The sequence below is a fragment of the Abrus precatorius genome, unplaced genomic scaffold, assembly GCF_003935025.1.
Source record: "Abrus precatorius isolate BTA unplaced genomic scaffold, Abrus_2018 Scaffold8, whole genome shotgun sequence".
Classification (NCBI taxonomy): Eukaryota; Viridiplantae; Streptophyta; class Magnoliopsida; order Fabales; family Fabaceae; genus Abrus; species Abrus precatorius.
In genome coordinates, this window is record NW_020874428.1 from 1,783,550 (window position 1) to 1,804,216 (window position 20,667).

General features: G+C 30.4%; 1 pseudogene; it reads right to left on the reverse strand.

The window, feature by feature from the left end:
* Positions 1 to 6,048: 6,048 nt before the first annotated feature.
* LOC113847839 lies at positions 6,049 to 20,531 on the reverse strand (annotated as a pseudogene).
* Between the last annotated feature and the right edge of the window lie 136 nt (positions 20,532 to 20,667).

Here is a 20,667-nt window from a genome sequence, read left to right on the forward strand (position 1 = left end):
ACTTTGTTGGATCTCCTAAGAATCCTAATCCAAACAACTTTGTTAAAAGATGATACAAGCTTTAGAATTTGAAGTACCACTGCATGGATATCATGAAGAGCATATGCTCCTCTATGTGAGGCTTCTATTACATTAGCATTGTTAGACTCTACCATCAACAAACTATTTCCTACCTTAACAATTAGCATGAGGCCTCGCTTGAACTTCGTAAGTTCAAAGAACAAGATCGATAATGACTTCAACCACATAGCAAAACTAACTAGGAATCTATTTTGATCATTCCTCATAATACCTCTGCACTTTGCTTGATTATGACTTTATGAGAAAGCCTCATCACAATTCAACTTCACCCACCCTTCCATAGGTGGATACCATCTAGCTACGGGCGCCATTGCCTGTACTAATGGATCAAGGCAAGGCTTAGACAATCTCAAAACAACACATAATCAAATTTTCTGTAACACCCTAATTTTGCAACTGTGTTTTCTTGTTTTCAAAATGGAAGATTCTTTTTACCTTAAGTTAAAATTTTTCACTCAAGTGAAAATAGATAAGAATTTCTTAACCGTAATTTTGCTCAAGCGAAAATGATTGCCAAAAGGAGCTTTCAGATGGATTTTTACTCAAACGAAAATATTAGCAAATGTGCAGTAGAATTTGTCTAATTTTTTCGTTCAAGCGAAAATCTTCAAGAAAAATGGATATTTAAGTAATTTTAAGCATTATAAAAACATAATTTTCAAAACAAATAATTATTTTAATTTTCACCTTACTCTTTGTTCCCTCACTCTCTCGTTCAACTAGAAAACTCTATTACTCTCCAAACCTTTTTCGAATATGAGCTTGGACATCTTTTTCTCTTGATCTCAAGAAGATTTTGATTTTTAAACGATATCTTCCATTAAAACGTTGCACCGTCTTTTGAATCTCGAGGAGAACTTAGCCTTAAAGCACTACTAGAAAAGTGCTTAATATAGACGGATTTTGCAGACGGATTTACAAACAGATTTGTGGAATAATTTTTTTTTTATTTTCTGAAACATCTGTCTGTAATACAGACGGATTTTAATCCGTCTGTATTTAGCTCGCCTTTTGGCGCCAAATGTTATAGACAGAAATTACAGACGGATTTTTCCGTCTATAATTTGAAAATAGGAGGAAATATTATAGCGGGAAATTACAGACAAATTTTTTCGTCTGTAAATGTGGCGGTTTTAGCCGACCTTTTCAGGTGATAAATTACAGACGGATTTTTCCGTCTATAAATGGGATTGACGCATTTACAGACGGAAAAATCCGTCTGTAATGTGCCACCTTAAACGCACCGTTTCATTAAATCCATTACAGACGAATTTTCCCGTCTGTAATGACTGAAACCCATAAAAACCGCGTCTCCTCTTCCCCTCCCCCATTATTAGAACCCCCTCTCTCTCTCTCTCTCTAAGAGCTCAGTGTTTTGGCCATTGCGAGTGATTGGAGCAACCATTTGAAAGTTTTTTTGCATCATTGTATTCCTGGTACGATACTCTAACTTTTAATCGGTTTAGTTTTTTAATTTTTTATGTTTTTTAGAGACTTAAAATTTCTAAGATAGAGTTGTATGATTGGAGATTGTATGACTGGGGAGAAGGGCGTAGAGGTCCTTCTCCGAACCTGATTATTGTGTGTTGTGGGATTGTTTGTGTTTGTGGAGTTTGTAGAATATGCATGTTGTGGAGTTACAAGGGGATGTGCTCTAGAACGGTTTAGGATTGTGATGTGTTTTTGTTTGATGTATCGAATAATTTATTGTTATATAATTTATTAATTGATTTTAGGTGAAATTTTCATTTTTGTAAAAAAATGGTAAACAAATGTAAGGAAATTAACATGTATTAGGGGAGATTCTGCCAAAATTTATATTAAAATTTTCTGTAATGTATTTTAGAAGGTTGATACCACATTGTATATTTGTATTAGGTTTATATAGTTGTTAAGGAAGATGTTTCTCAGAAATCGTCAGTGGATGTATGATAGGTTGCACCCAAGTCGGGGGGGATAAAACCTAAATTCTTTGAGGGTATAGAGGAATTTATACGCGTCTGTTGTAATTTGCATCAATTCATCACCAATCAGGTCGTTAGGTGTCCATCGTCAATTTACTATGTTGCCATATTTGAGTTATCACCAATATTATTCATATTTTAAACAAATTATAGTATTTGTCTGTAAACATATATATGATTTGATTCAGATATGGCAGGTAAAGGTAAAGGTAAGAAGGGTATTATTCAGCAAACTGATCGTGGCAACACTTCTTCACCTACTGCTCCAACTTCGACGTCCACACCAGCAATAGTGCAGACCTCCCAGGTTAGGGGACAGGAGCAATTTATCATGGTGCCCAATCCTGGGTATATTGTTCCTCCCCCTCCAGTACAGCGAGTTTCACACTCTGCACCCCCTACTACATAGGCCACACAGTCACCTGCTACACAGGGCACAGGAGATGGATCCACTGCTGTCCCATCTGTAAGCGGGCAGCAGTCATCACAGACCCAGGCATCATCGAGATCGTTAGAAACTTTGAGATGGGATGGGTCCACTTGGTAAGTAATTCAATCAAATATGCCTAACATTGTGTATTTTATGTGAATGTTAGTAGTTATGTTTTATTTTATTGTGTTATCAGTTGGATACCACCACAGAAAGGTCTCCATCAGGTCACAGATACGATTAAGAAGACGTTTGATGCGCCTTACAGAAGTTTTGCAAAGGTGCCAAATGATACAAAGATGGAATGGTTCAAAGATTGGAAGGTAATAATAGTGTATTAATTTTAACTAAGTGTAATTACATATGACTGTTTGTACCTCTTCTAATGAAATTGTGTTTTTGTAGAGCAACTTCTCCATTCCCCCCCAGGACGAAAAGATGATTTTCAAGGCTTGGAAGAGTCACACTGCAAAGCGACTAAGACAAATGTACACTGAGGCTCGCCAGGACCCTTCTACTTCTGATTGGATAGCACCCAACTTTCTTCATGCCTTGCAGGAGTATTGGGGTACAGATGAGTTTAAAAATGTCTCTGTAAAGAACAAGACAAACAGGGCATCTAATAAAGGGGGGTCACTGCATACTGGTGGGTCTACGACTTTGGCTGGCACTAAGGCGAACTTGGTATGTGATTTTAAAATTCAGTTTACTCTATCTATAATTTCATATTTGAGATTATGATTTATTTCTAATTGCAGGAGAAGTCATTGAAGAGGCCACCTACTACTGGAGAGTTGTTTAAGGAGACACACACTCGCAGGCAGGACAAAAACCTGTGGGTTGATACACGATCTCAGGCCACATATGTAAGTCATAGTTATTGATAATATATGTTATTATTAGCAACTTATTAAATAGTTCTCCAAACTAATATCTAATTATCTGAACTGAACTGTAGGATGACTATATTCAAAGGCTTGAGGAAGCATCTTCTCAGAATCCAAAGTCAGTAGATGAGGATGCTATGTGGTCACAGACAGTGGGTGACCTTTATAAAGGTCGCATTTATGGCATGGGGGGCCGCTTTGCAGACTCCATGTCCCCTGCATCTGTCACTGGAGATGCCCTTTCTCTTGCACCTGAGGATGTAGAGGACATGGTCCGCACTCAGGTCCATGCCCTCAATGAAGAACTCTAGAAGCAGAATGAGGAGATGTGGAAGAGCAAAGAAAGTGCATGGAAGAAGAAGTGGGCAAAGAAAATGGAGAAGAAGGTGGCGTCGAGAATGCAAAGGGAGGTCCAACAGCAGATGACGCAACAGCATATGCAAATGCAGCAGATGCATGCTTATTTTGAGCTCATGAGAGCAAGCAGCTCCACACCTCTTCCTCCTCCTCCACCAGCTCCAGCACCACCGGTTTTCACCTCCATGCATTATTCCTCTACTGACTCCTCTTCTACTGATGATGATGCTCTTTCGGATTATGACTATACAGATTATTCCTGATGAAGACTTGTATTTTATATTTAAATGTATTTATTTAGATGCTTTTTTGTCTTCCTTTGTAATAACATTTAAATTTTATAAATCATTTTGAAATGTTTAGATGCCGAATCTATAGTTTCTATTTTGTTTATAAATTGTGATAATCAAGAACAGCAGGAAATAACTATCTATATAAATAAAAAAATATCAATATTAGTAAAATATATCACCGATGGATTACAGACGGAAAAATCCGTCTGTAACTCACAGACGGACGACGAGGATATTACAGACGGTTTATATCCGTTTGTAAATCCGTCTGTAATAGAAAAAACCGTCTGTAATGCTCTAAAAATCCGTCTGTATAAACAGACTTTTTAGTAGTGAAGGCATTGTCTTTCATCTCTTTGATTGCGATAGATCTATTTCTATGTAAAGGGAGTTGATCTCAAACCCTAACTCCTATTTATATGTTTTTGACTTAAAAACTCAAAATTTTTCTGCTTTAGATAGTAAAACTCTAGTGTTTTCCTAAAACTACAACGTTAGAAATAGAATTTTTGGCATGAAAAACCTATGATTTGTTTCTGGAACTATCTAACCAAAATTTCATAATAAAAGTTATGAATAAAACTTGTTTTAAGAAGTTTTTACAATTTTTTTATTGATTATTATGTATGTACAGTTAATATTATGAATTATTATCTTGAACAATGTGTACTGAAGAAAAGATTAAACTTTAGGATAGATGATTTTTTATTAAGATTGAGAGTGTGTGATTTTCAACTATGTAACTATAGTATATGATTTAATTTCAATGTGTTTTAACTGTACAATTGGAGCTAAGTCAAGAGATGTTCGATCTTTAGCAAAATTGTTTGACCTTCAAAAGATGATATATCTCCAATTTGATTTGTCTCCTCAATCAAAATATGAGGGAAACAATTACTTAGTGGATAAGGGATAACTTCACCCAGATCATTATACAATTCCATATAGAAGGAATTGATCATATGCTCCAGCAAAAGAGGATCACGGACCCATTCAGCGGTGTATCTTAGAGGGCTTTCACCTTGTTCCTCCTTTTAACAAGTGTTGTTCCATAAAAGCAGTGAGTATTACAGTTACCATATTTCACTTTTAAGGCTCTAGATTTTTTAAACCACAGCTCCTTTGATACTCTTGCCATAATTTTTATTCCAAACAAAACCACTAAAAGCAAAATGAGTTAGTCATCTTTGCTTGTTAGGGCAATAAAGAGGAAACACAAAGCAACAGAGGATTATGATCAAATTTGAGCTTAGAAAGATACTCCAATCAAGCATTTGGAAACAACGTAACGCCACTCCTTATATGATAACTTATAATTGAATGACAATGTAAAAAATATGTTTGAGCTTAGAAAAATGCTCCAACCAAATATGAGAAAACAACGTATGCCACTCCTTATATGATAATCTATCAGCTTGCATCATACTCTTAGAAATCTCGTAAAAGTTGAAGTAAAAAGTTTCATATTATCTAATACTAAAAAAGTTTATTAGTGTACAAGAGATGATGTCTCACTACCTATAGCTTTGAAGTTTTAGATGGAGGTGGTGTCCAAGCCCACTTGTGACGATTTGCTGACTCAATGTGTGATTACACACTCTCAATCAGAGATGATCGATCGTGATGACCAGCTTAGACGAGTATTGAAATACATTAGTGGTGGATCCAAGAAAAAGGTGATAAATCTGACAAAAGGAATCTTAGTTGTATTGATACAACAGAATCATTGGTATGCCAAAGAAATGGTGCAGTCTATTAGTCTAGTGGGCTCTAATGCTTGTATTATCAAACAATATTTATGGTGTTAAAGAAAGGCTTCTGCTAGAGAAGGGTGGTAAAATTGTGTGTGTGTGTGTGCGCTGAAACAGGGATTACAATATTACAAAGGTTAGTATCTATGTTTACATTGAAAATCAAATATACCAAATGACAAAAGGGGGAGGGTGGGTTGATCAAGCAACACAAAAGGGAACATAAACTACAAGCATGTTATAAACACTGATAAAACAAACTGCATTGAACAACACACAACCAAGTCACTTCCAAAACTTGACAAACTTGTCATCTCTGGCTGAAGCAACCAAGCCATTTACAGTTGAAACGGCCAAAGCAGCAATAAGACCTTCGTGAGCACATAGAGTCATTGTCTTGTGCTCAGCTATGTTCCAAAGCTCCAATGCCTGCAGGTCATGGATCAGATTTAATTACCATTTGTGAACGATGAGTCATTAAACATAACAAATTATAATCAGGTCAAAGCTCCAAAGACTGAACAGCATAATTATAACTACAAACAAAATTGAGCTATTGTCGACTGAAGCACCCTTTACAAGAAAACTAGTAAATTGGTAGATTGTATGAGTTATATATATATATATATATATATATATATAAAATAATATTAAATATAATTACATTAATAAAGATGATGAAATATTTTTTTATATATAACATTTTTTTAATATTTTATATATTTTTATCTTCTTTAACAATATTAATTTTTAATTTTTTTTGTTGATGTTATTATAAATAATCAATAAACAACTAATTATGATTAAATACATGTTTTGATAAATATAATCTAACATAATATAATAATTATCTTTAATTTTTGTTTATTGTTATTACATAACATATATTTATTGAAAAAAATTATAAAAAAAAGGCATTTACAATCATCTACTGTTAAAATTATATGCAAAATAATGCTTTAGCAAAAATATAGCTTCATTTGATTACTTTTATTTTAATTATTCAATCTATTAAATGCATGATAAGAATTCTTATTTCAATACACATTTTTAATGCAAGATTGATATTCTTTAGTAACACAATTGATATTCGTTCTTTGAGTTACAAAACTATTAAAATTTAGATTATTCAAAATTTTATAAGATACATTTACTCATATTAAATCTTTTTATTAATTGTTTTGTCAATTTCATTAGAAATTCTATAGTATTTTGTTAACTCTTCAATTGAGTTTAGAATATAATGTTGTATTCATAATTTTTGTTTCTAATATATAATAAGTAAAATTATTCTTTTCGTCCATTAACTTTAGGATAAAATTCACTTTTATTCTCTAACTTTTGTTTAGTTCATTTTAATTCTTTAACTTTTAAAAAAAATTTAAATAAGCCTTTTTCTATTAAAAATTCTAACTCCATTAAAAAGTTTTATCGTTTTGTGTCATGTGTATTGTGCATTATTGTTCATCGTCTTCCGTTTCATATTTCTGACCTTTTCTCCGACACCTCTTCTTTCTTCAACCTTTCATCTTCATCTTCTTGTCACCAACACCAAATATCCATCTCCAACTCTAAAATTATAAATAACCTAACTTTTTAATATCCACTTTTCATCTTTAGTAGATTTGAACACACAAATATTTATGTATTCATTTTTATTTTGTTGATTATTCATGTTACTATGACCTTCCAAGCCTTCATTAACAAAAAATAAAAATATTTAAAAAATAAAAAATTAAGTATTTTTTTAAAAATTAATTAAATTATAATATATTGTTTAATAACTTAATAGAATTAGTATTAATTGACATTATAAAAAAAGTAATTTTATAAATAAATAATGAAATATAATAAAGTTATATAATGTGGGTCATAAAATTTAAATAGTAAACTTATTAAATTTTTATGCATTTGTTTAAATTTTTAAAAAAATTTACTATAGTATGTTAATTATTTATCATTTTAACTAAGAATCAATTATAAAAAAAAGTTAAATATATAGTAATTAAATGATATAATAATATTTTAAAAAATTAATTAACATAACAATACTTAATTTAAATAAAATTTAATAAAAAAATTTAAAATACTAGATTCAAAGGAACATTTAAACATACCTAAATAAAATGTATGTTATTTTATTATGTCCATAATTTTTTTAAAAATTAATCAATATAAATTTAATAATACATTAAAAATATTAAGTCATAAGTGAAAATAAAAGTATATTACTTTTTTTTATTGTTATAGAAAACAAATTAGTTTACAGAACTTGCATATAAATTGATAACAATATAATACATAAACTTAAAAATTAGAATTTTATCACTACTTAAACACAAAAGTAAATTTAAAAAAAGTTTATTAAAAGGGACATGAAAGTGAAACTAAATAATATAAAATTTTAATTAATTTTTTAATATAAACAACATGAATGTATTATTTTATTATTATTAAATATTAAAAATAAAAATGATTATTTTAAAAGTACATAAAAAATATACACTCATAAATAGAAATATAATAAAAAATATTTTTCAATAAATAATAAAGTTTAGTATAATAGATACAAATGTGAGATATACTAAAGTTTAAGATCTATTTGAATGAAATCAAATTTCTATTTTTTAAGTAAATTGAAGTAAATATTAACATAAATTTATTTAATTGATTATATATAAAATTATTAATTTATGATTTTAAAATGACATATTTAAATTTGACTTATAATGTGTTATAATAAGTAAATATATTAATAATTAATTATTTTAATTTGAAATGCTTTTTAACTTTTAAAGAAGTATTAATTTTAAAAATATAAATATCATAAATAACTATATTAATAAAAATATATTAATCTTATCTTGTATTTTATTTATAATTTAGTTTATAACTTGAGAATGAATTACAAATTTATAATAAAGCACTATTTTCTGAATTTGTAATTAAATATTTTTATAAAAAATATTAATAAATAAACATAATTTGATATGTTATAATTAAAAGTATCAAAAAGAATATTTTTATAATATTTTAAAAATTAATTCGTGTCTTTTTTTATTGAATTTTTTTTCGTTGTAAGAGAAATTTTTCAATGTCAAAAATATATTAAATAGATAAAAGAGATTTATTCACTTTTGAAATAAATTATATATATAAAAAAATATAACATTCAAATTTAATTCATATTTAAAATATTATAATTTATTTATTTATTATAATATAAAAATATTAAATATGCAAATCAAATCTTATTATAAGATTGAAACAATAAATTTTATTTATTTATTTTTAATATATAACTATTTCACTATTATGATATTTAATATTATTTAGTTTATTTTAATCCTTATATTGCTTTTAATTTAAAATTTTTAAATTTATAATCATTGTTGTAACATTTAAAAACAATTAAAATTTACAACATAATTATTAAATATCAACTATTAATAATTATTTTTTATTTTAAAAATTTAAATTTGTTATCATAATTATAATTATAATATTAAATATTTTTAAAATATTATTTACTTTAATAGATTTTATATAATTATAATATATCAATTATTATTAATTAATAATTGATCTGTTTTTGAAATAAACTAAAATGATAGAAAAAAAGAAAAAATTTAGGCCATTAAAAATTTTAAATTAAGAATTAGATAGACATTAAAAGAGAAAATTATTTTTTATTTAATATTATAAATATTTTTGTATCAATTAAAATTTCATGTTAATATATATATATATATATATATTTATATATATATAATTTATGAGTCACATATAAAATATAAATAATATTATCTAAATAAAAAAAATATTAAAGTGATAATATTTATATTAATGATAAAGTAAGAATAATATATATATATATATATATATATAATATTATATAATTATCTTGATAAAATATGATGATTTTGGTTACCTTTTATTTTTTAAAATTTTACAATATATATATATATATATATATGATTTTAAGTATTTTAAAATTTAATAATAATAAATATCATTGTAAATGCATATAGTAATAAGCAGGTAGATTCAATTTTACATATAGAAATATTTAAATAGATTTATAGATTACTCACATTTATTTATTTAAAAGGAGCTATCATTAGTATAATCAATAATATAAAATAAACTTTGTATTAATATATCATAGGTAAAAAATTATTTTAAGATAATCTATTTTATTTGGATTGTTTAAAAGATCTCATTTTATAGTAAAATTACAAATTTTTTTCTCCATCTCTATCTCTTTCTATATATATATATATATACTAGATAACTCGAAGTGGATCAAATAAAGAACAAATAACAGACTGAAAGGAAAGTAGGCAGTAGCAGGACTACTAAATGAAGTGCAGATCTTTAAAATGCAGAATGTAAATGATGCTTTAAAACATAAGAAACTAGAACGACGGTTTAACCGGCACAGATCTAGTAAAGAGAGAAGGGAAGAAAGCCGGACGACGGTAGTCCGAACAGAACCGGCTAAGAGGGAGAAAAGAGAAAAATAATTTGAAACAATAAATTTTATTGAAAAGATCTCAAAGAGGAAAGCTTATAAAGGATTATTTCTCTCAGAGCTTCTCTCTCTAAATCTCTCTAATCTTGCTTGATTTAAGGGTACCTCACAACATGGTCGAGGACTCCTTTTAAAGAAAAATTTTGAGTACTATTTCTACAGTTCCGGTTGATAACTAGAACTATTTACTACAGTATCGATTTTAAAGCTCTTGGATGTCAATGCCGAAGCAGTCATCTTCATTTTGATACATTTCTTCAATATTGGGATCTTGTTGTGTAGAAGATTTTCCTTTTTCTTTGTTTTGTAAGAGAAGAAGAACATCTTGCAAATTTTTCTTCATATTTTCTTTTGAATCACAGCTTGATAAAAATGCTGCAATTTTTGATTTAGGAATTGAAATGTTGCTGGATCTGCTAAATTTAATAATTTTGGATTCTTGCCAAAATATTCAGCAACACCTTCTGGACCGGCATGGTCAGCATTAAATTGATTCCACCATTTCACAAAGGAATATCTATGAAGTAGTGGGAGAGTATCTTCATTTTCTGTCTTGCCATATCTATACTGTCATGAGAATACCCATGCTAAGGCAAAGTCAGATAAGTATTTGAGGTCTGCTGGAATTCTTGATTCTCGCAAATATCTTCCCTTATAAATTCTGTATCCTTCTTTGACAGGTGTAGGAAGGATTTCTTCGATTGCCCCAAAATAGTCCCACCATTGGAGAAACCAATTTAGAAAATCATAACTCTGATTCTTCTTGAAATATATCAACTAAGAATGTCGGTTAAGCTTATTTTGGAACCAGAATGTTCTTGTCCATGCATCTATATAATCCCAGTAATTGTATCCTACTAGGTCAAAATGTTGGGAAAACTTTTTATAAGAATTCAGATTTTTTCCAAAAGCCTTTGGGGTTAAGACTTTTAAGATCTGGATTGTAGAATGGGTTATGACTAATGGATCTTTTTGGTTTTTATAGTGTTTGATGGAGACAGAGTCTGAATCCACTAAAATAAACTCATAAAATTGCTTGGTTTTATTTGCCGCATAAGGTCTAAAATGAAATCCAGGTGGGAAGACTTTGGTAATAGCTTTGTATGGGTTTTTGTCCCAAAATTCAGGTTCCATTTGTATAACTGAGGAAAATTTCCTTTTAGCCACATAATGGTTTGGATTAGTGGATTTTTGTTTTCCTTTTTGAAGGTCAAGGGTCCCTTCTGTTTTATTCGGATTTGCTATTGTTTTCTGGGTTTGATTGAAAGACTGGAGTATGGTATTTAGGCTTGCTAAATCTATTTCCATGTCTTCTTCAGAGGCAATGTCAGCCCATGATTTTTTTGGTAGGCTACTCAGGCTTCCTTGTTGGACAGCTAAGAGTGTTCTAATTGGAAGAGCATAATCTGCTTTGGTTTGTTTTGTAATTTTAACAGAAGAATCAGTCTTTTTGGAAGATTCTTTTGGAGCTCCAGATTGCTGTGTCGATGACTCAACAATTTGGATTGCTTTCTGAGTCGATGACTCAATGGGGGTGAATGACCCAGAAGAAGAGCATTTTGAATCTGCCGAAGCAGATTGTGGTTTTGATTTGTTTAAAGTCATGGCCAGCCTGACTCTGCCGCCTCTAAATGTTCCTCCCCTGGAAGGGGTAGTTGTCTTTCTAGGCATCTTCCTTATCCTGTAAATATTCACGGGTAAGGTAGTCAGGAAGAGAATTTGAAGTGCCTTTGAGATATTCAATATCAAAATCAGAAACACTTAAAATTACTTGCCATCTAGTAAAGATTTGTTTTGAGGTAAGGTTTTTTACATCCTTTTGTAAAATTTCTTTAGCAGACTTAGAGTCTACTCTAATAAGAAATTTTTTGTTTAGTAAATCAGATTAAAATTTTGAAACACATAAAACAATTGCCAAAACTTCTTTTTTAACAGTAGAATAATTCTGTTGTGCAGAATTCCAATGTTTTGAAGTGTATGCAATGACATGCTCATGTGACTCAATTCTTTGTTTAAGGATACCCCCATAACCTATGTCTGAGGCATCAGTTTCAACAATTTTAAAGGCTTGAGGAATGGGAAGATATAAGCAATTTATCTTTCTGACTCTATTTTTGATTTCTTTGACGACATTGGTATGAACATCAGTCCAAGAAGGATGATTTTTCTTAAGCCTATCATGTAAAGGTTTGATGATATTGTTTAGGTGAGGAATAAAATCACCTACATAATTGAGACATCCTAAAAACCTTTGTAATTGGGTTTTATCTAGGATTCTATCAGGGAATTTATTAGCAAATTCAATAGACCTGCTGATAAGAATGATGGTTCCCTGGTGGATATTGTGACCCAGGAATCTAATGTTGGTTTGAAAGAGATTAATTTTTGTCTTGGAAACAGCAAGTCCGCTTTGTTTGATGACATTGATGAAAACATTTATGTGTTTGAAATATTGGTCAATGGATTGGGAAAAAATTAAGATATCATCGATATAGACAATGACAAATTTTGAATAGGGATTGAAAATGTCATTCATAATTTTCTGAAATTCAGACGGAGCATTTTTTAAACCAAAAGGCATAACATTCCATTCGTAATGCCCAAAGGGGACAGTAAAGGCAGTCTTGTATCTATCATTTTCACAAATTTGGATTTGCCAAAATCCAGATTTCATATCGAATTTTGAAAAGATCTTAGCAGAGTTTAATCTGTTAAGAAGGTCTTTTTTGTTGGGGATAGGATGCCTAATCCATTGAAGGGCTTGATTAAGAGGTTTGTAATTGATGACGAGCCTGGAAGTGCCTTTCTCAATTTCTGCCGGTTTATTAACATAAAAGGCAGAACATGACCAATGACTCTTACTTTTTCTAATAAGATTTTTGTCTAAGAGATCTTTGATCTCTTTTTGACAATAATGAAGGAGTTCTTCATTCATCTGGATAGGTCTGGCCTTAGTGAGAATCTGGCTATCTTTAAAGCCTGACTCATAAGGAAGGCTAACAATATGTTTTTTTCTACTCCAGAAGGCGCTAGGTAGGTCAGAACAAATGGAGGATTGGATGCTTCCTAGAAGGGATTGGATTTTCTTCTGAAGTGAAGGATTCTGTAATTGTTTTTCAATGTTGGCAAAAGACACTTCTTCTTTCAGAAAATTAATTTGGTTGATTTTATTTTGAATGGTGTTGATATTTTTTGTAAATGGTTTGTTGGAAAATTTGAAAATTATTTGCTTCCCTAAATGATAAGTGGAAATACCATCTTTCAAAATTTGTAGGGGGAAGAGGGCTTTTATAAATGGTGTTCCTAAAATAACTTCATTTTTTAAATTTTTTACAAGGAGAAAGTTTGTTTCGATCTTGAGTCCTTGATTTTCAATTACTGCTTTAGAAAGCTTGTAATTAATTTTAAGCTTTGAACCACTAGCAGTGCTGAGTTTTTCAGAAGTTTTTTCAAAATACTTTGTAGGAATTAATCCTTCTAAAATGCAGTTTGAATCAGCACCTGTATCAAAGAGGGCAAGAGTTTCAAGAACAAAATCATCAATAACAATTCTGATATTAATGTAAAATTTTTGTATCTTGACCTTGTTGATCAAACACATAAAGGTTTCTTCTAGATTACCAGAATCGCCTTTCATAGAATCATTATTTTCAGGAGGTTCTTCTTTCTCAATATCAGATTCATCATCTAATTGAGAAAGAATAACTTGATGAATTTGTTGTTGATCTTTGATTTCCCTGATCTCTTTCTTGAGATTGTTAATCTCAATCTGGAGATCCTGAATAGTGGTAGGCTTAATGTTAGAATTCTTTTCTAATCTTTTGAAAATATTTGTAATATCAAATTTATTTGTGGTAAAATACTCTTTAGGCTTAGGTCTATTTTCTAAAACCTCTTTGAATTTGTTTAGAAATTCTTTTCTTTCTTGGGGATCGGAAATAGAACTTATTGCTTCGAAAAGGAGATCTTGTTCTTTTGTCAAAACATTAATTTCTGGAGTATCATCACTGTCAGAAGAGGAAACATGATCACCGTTTTGTATTTGGTTGACATCTTCCTCAGATTCTTTAACAGAATCTTCATCAGATGATTCAATAAGGAGATTGTTTATTTGGTCTTCTATGGAAGGCTCAAGATTAAGACTACTAATTTTTTTCTTTAGCCTACAGTATTTGCTGATATGGCCAGGTTTTTCACAATTGTAACAGGTTACGCCTGTCCCGGGTTTTTTGGAAATATTGGTGGGGATGACATTATCCCCTTGCTTCTTGGAAATGAGTTTTCTATTGTACTTACGTTTGTAAGGCTTCTTATAAGGTTCACCGACCTCTTTCTTGGGGGCATGTTTCTTCTTTTTGGTGGAGGAGGATGGAAGACCAAACTGCTCGCAGAAAGACCCTAATTCTTTCTTACTTAACGCCTTTTCTTTGGCAAGCTGCTTCTGGAGTTTATCCTTTTGGCAAACTTTGATACCGTTATGAATAATGATGGCAGTAAGCTGTCCATAGTCATAACTGTCATAATTGATCTCTCCAGTAGGAGAATGACTTCGGAGTTTACTTCTGATAAGATCGCTGAAAGCTTTGGGAAGCCCGTCAAGATATTTTTCTTTCCAATAGGCTTGGTTGCAATCTTCTCTGGTTAGGACCCTAGACATGAAGGTATCTTTATACCATTTGAAATGTTCTAAGGAATTACACCTGAGGTTTGAAAGGAGTTCACCTGATCTTTCTCTCCAAAGAGAAGGATCACCCAGGAAATGTTGGGATATTGTGTATAACAACGTATACACTGCATCAGGAAGACGCTCATTGTCACTGACAATATTTTTTCCCTTATCATCAATTTTCATTGCAAAGAGGATATTTTCTCTATCAGCTTCAGTGAGATAACCTTTGATATTTTCTCTATCATTAATTGTTTTCCCAACAAAACAGTGAGTTTTTTAGATGACCATATTCTTGACTCTCTATTTCTCAATGTCTGCTTTCATGGGTTAAACATGAAAGAGGGATTTATTCCCGCAGCCTTAATCTATAGGATTCAGTACAAGGCCATGAACTCCTGTGCTTCTCGGGTCCTTCTCAAACTTCAAAGAGGCGAGACTACTTTATTTATCACTGATATGACAAAGGCTAATATCTCTCTTCCTAGAATTATCAAATGGGATGAAGTTTCCCTCCCAGAAAAGTGGGTCTTGGATAAGGCTTCGCCTTGTGTCCCTAGACCTGCTTCTCAAATCGAAAATATTTCTCAGGACAATTCTGAGAAAGTTGAAATAACCTTTGATAGGAGAAACTCCTTCTCTTCCAGAATCGATGCTTACAGCGGTCGATCTAGTTTCGCTTTTGCTAGGAGGTCATTCTCTTACAGGTCCCAATCTACTAGATCAGAAATCCCCAGATCTATTAACCATGATCCTTCCATAAACCTACAGGGTTTAGATACCTCTTCTAGGATTCCTATAAATGTTTACCAGACTTCTGAAAAAGAAGAAGATCATCAGAGTATCCAATCTCCAACCTACTCTTCCTTAAATGAGTCTTATGATGTTATCTCATAAATTCATTATTGATAAGGAAACCCTTAGGAAAGATTTCTACTCTGAGGAATGGAAACCTCAAAGAGAGTGGTTCTTTCAAAAGTATAGGGGAAAAGACAGATCTGATATCCAAGAGAAATTCTACCAATTTCTCAAAAAAGTCAAACATAATATCCCATTAGTTATAACTCATTCTACAATCCAGATCTTAAAAGTCTTAACCCCAAAGGCTTTTGGGAAAAATCTGAATTCTTATAAAAAGTTTTCCCAACCTTTTGATCCAGTAGGATACAATTACTGGGATTATATAGATGCATGGACAAGAACATTCTGGTTCCAAAATAAGCTTAACCGACATTCTTGGTTGATATATTTCAAGAAGAATCAGAGTTATGATTTTCCAAATTGGTTTCTCCAATGGTGGGACTATTTTGGGGCAATCGAAGAAATCCTTCCTACACCTGTCAAAGAAGGATACAGAATTTATAAGGGAAGATATTTGCAAGAATCAAGAATTCCAGCAGACTTCAAATACTTCTCTGACTTTGCCTTAGCATGGGTATTCTCATGGCAGTATAGATATGGCAAGGCAGAAAATGAAGATACTCTCCCACTACTTCATAGATATTCCTTTGTGAAATGATGAATCAATTTAATGCTGATCATGCCGGTCCAGAAGGTGTTGCTGAATATTTTGGCAAGAATCCAAAATTATTAAATTTAGCAGATCCAGCAACATTTCAATTTCTAAATCAAAAATCAAAAATTGCAGCATTTTTATCAAGCTATGATTCAAAAGAAAAGATGAAGAAAAATTTGCAAGATGTTCTTCTTCTCTTACAAAACCAAGAAGAAGGAGAATCTTCTACACAACAAGATCCCAATATAGAAAAAATGTATCAAAATGAAGATGACTGCTTCGGCATTGACATCCAAGAGCTTTAAAACCGATACTGTAGTAAATAGTTCCAGTTATCAACCGGAACTGCAGAAATAGTACTCAAAATTTTTCTTTAAAAGGAGTCCTCGACCATGTTGTGAGGCACCCTTAAATTAAGTAAGATTAGAGAGATTTAGAGAGAGAAGCTCTAAGAGAAATAATCCTTTGTAAGCTTTCCTCTTTGAGATCTTTTCAATAAAATTTGCTGTTTCAAATTATTTTTCTCTCTTCTCCCTCTTAGCCGGTTCTGTTCGGACTACCGTCGTCCGGCTTTCTTCCCTTCTCTCTTTACTAGATCTGTGCCGGTTAAACCGTCGTTCTAGTTTCTTATGTTTTAAAGCATCATTTACATTCTGCATTTTAAAGATCTGCACTTCATTTAGTAGTCCTGCTACTGCCTACTTTCCTTTCAGTCTGTTATTTGTTCTTTGTTTGATCCACTTCGGGTTATCTGGTGTATATATATATATATATATATATATAAAGCTATGATCTCTTAATATCTTGCATCAAACTTAGATACCTACATCACTAATAATTTTTTTTATACACATGATTGATCGATCCAACTGTTTAATTATTTTATATTATTTTTATAATTATATATATAAATTTTACATAATTTAGATATTTATAGATATGTTATCTAAAATTTGATATTCACTTGTATTTTAAAAATATATTATATGATAAAATAAAGTAATGAAATGAAATATTTATTGATTTTATTTTGTAAGAAATATTATAAAATTAATTTATTCAATAAAAACCTTCAAGTTAACTATTGAATTGATTAATCTCACATTATATAAAAAGTTATTTAATGATAAAAAATCTGAATTTGACACATAAATCAACGATTTAAAGTTGTTAGACTTTATATTTAAAATAATCAATTGATCAAAGATAAAATAAAAAATAAGAGTTAGGAAGAAAATAATCTAATCATTTTTTTTCTTAAGCTTCAAAATTTTAGTTATTATGAAAAAGCTATTTACTATGACATTGATATTTTCAACGTGAGATCTATAGAGCCTTTGAATTTTCAAACTAGAACGGTTAACTCTTGTGGTACGGTTCTGGTAGAGTTCTTATCAATCAATCTCATAATATTCCAGTATTTCATTCCAGCACTAAACACTTAATCTATTATTTACTGAAATGTTATAAACAGACCCCTAAAGGTGCAGCACATTACTGCAAAAGATCAGTGGCAGACATTTTGACCAAAGCATTGTCTACTTGGATCCCAGGAACGATGACAAAAGTGTTTTGACCAATTATACATTCTGTTAGAAATGACATTTTCTATTAGGTTCTTAGTTCACTATATATAGTTGTAAGAAATCTCAGTTTGAGATCACATGAACAGAACATAGATTTTAGTTTTCAGTTTCATAGTCTTAGTTTCTCTCATGTTGTCCTTCAACTTTGTCATTTTCCATGACTTTCTGTTTGGTTCTTAAAGACTAACATATTGCAACTTTATCCCATAAGCAAGATTTTTACGTCAATACTGTAAGTTTTAACATTTCTTCCTAAGTTTCTGTTGTTTTGTTTTTATTTTTTTTATTTTACTTTGATCAATTGTCATCGGTATAGACCAACATTATGTTTTAATATTTCACTTCCTAAGTTTTAATATTTATTTATTTTTAAATTAAATACACCAACATTATGTTTTAGCTATACCATTATAAAATTACATTGTCATCGTGGTATAGATTCGTTTCATAATCTACAAACACGGAAAGAAACCTATACAAATATGCTCACATTAAAATAAAGAACTTTTTATCAAAGGAAAAACAATCATCTTTGATAAGTTAGCAAAACATACCAAACTTTTTCAAAACAGCTTTTATCCTTCTAAAAAACCTTTTCATCTCAAAATAAATCCATGGAAACATGATCCGATTTGATTTAAATTGAATTAAATGGAATTCATTTAGAAATCAATTATTATGTTTGTAACTCAGCACACAAACTAGGATATGAATAGATTTATGGATCAAATTTGGAATTCCTAAAACATGAAATAAACTATTTTATTATAAGAATTTTATTTTATTACCCATATGATATAAGTTAGGTAAATGAACTAAGAAGAGTGAAATGATCAATTCAAATATTAGTGATTGAAATCCCATCAAATGCACTCAAATCTAACCAAATTTAAGTGGATTTCTAAATACACAACTTCAATCCAAAAGGTTTTCAAAATCAATTTCTAGAATTTGTGATTGCGAACATACTGAATTGAAATAAGGAAAGGATGTAAACTAACCTGGTAACAGCCAACGACCAACAGTGAAGAATATATTGGATGGCAAACGCAGGAGTGGAACTTATCGCCACTACAACTCATGAACACATTCCCCTTCACTCCCACTTCCAAGAGTCCAAACCCTGACAGAGTCCTCATTGACAGATGCCAAGAACTCCCCAGAAGGGTTCCAACACACAGAATGTATTGATTTTGTATGTCCCTACAATCAAAGTATAATTAGTAATGCTCAAGATAGACAATGAAAAAGACAAAAACTAGAGAAAGAACACAAAATTAGAGTTTTAGTCCTCAACCCAAAAAGAATTTTCAAGATTCAATGTTGTTTAGAAATAAATAAAATATAAGATGTATTTGATTCATATATAAAGAATTACTAATGTTTCTTATCTTAGACATCCCTCCAGCGAAAATAGGTAGCTAGAAGGGATGAAGAGTGGAAGACTCAATACAGACAGACTCAAGAAGAATTGCACAGCTAATTGAAAGCATTTATCTTAACTCCAACAAAGAAACAAAAATATTACTCAAACCAACCTTTAGTGGAGAGCAGATAAGATCATCTTTATTAGGGTGAAAATCTAGTTGACATAACAGATGAAGAATGCCCCGTAAAGATGCAAAGTGAATTTGTATTCGAGTTGTTTAACCTTTAAAAATTTGTTTATTCTATTTGATAAACAGGTAATTCTATTAAACTACAAATTGCACGTTTGAACACATTTGTTTGTAAATTAAAGTATATTATTTATTGAAATAAAACTTTAATTTTGACATGAAAGTAGCACTAAATTTTTTTTATATTACACCTTAATGTTCCTAAAATTATCCCTTTCACTTAGAAGATAAAACTAAATAAAGATGGCATGTTTACATTTTTTTTTTTTTTCAATAATAGTTAGTCCCACAACACTTGCATCATGTATTGTAATTGAAACTTAGATAAGAGAGATAGTGGCAATCTCCAAAACACGGTATGTTCACTTAAAATATATATACAAAATAAAAACAAAAAGACCTTGAAAGTTTCAAACAAATTAAATATTAATTATTTGTTTGTTGTTACTAAAGTAAAACCTCATACAACTAGACAAATTAACTATGTTTAGTAGAAGAAAAGACCATTAACAATAATGGGAAGAGCCCTAACCATCAGATGTAGAAGACGATAATATTGACTGACTGCAAGAGAAGAAAAGGGTTAGTGAAGTTATAAGGGACAGTAATGGGTAAATAAAAATGAAAAGAAGGATGGAAATAAAGATAAAACAAAAAAAAAAAAACAAACAAACAAACAAAAAAGAAGAGGAGAAAAGGAAAATTTCTCACTAAGGAAAAAAAAGAAGCCTAGGAATACAGTAACCGCCTTAGAGGGAAAGCAACGTGCATGGTCAGGTTTTTGTTTACCACTAGAATTTTACCTTCTATCTATAACATCTATTTTACCACAAGCCCCATCTGTCATTTTCTATAACATAAAGTTAAAATCATATTGAGTTTCAATAGTAAATACGTTTATTCTTTTTTTATATAATAATCAACTGCTATATATCTTCTTTCTAAATTATGAACATTAGCATTTTGAAGAATTAATTATTCTT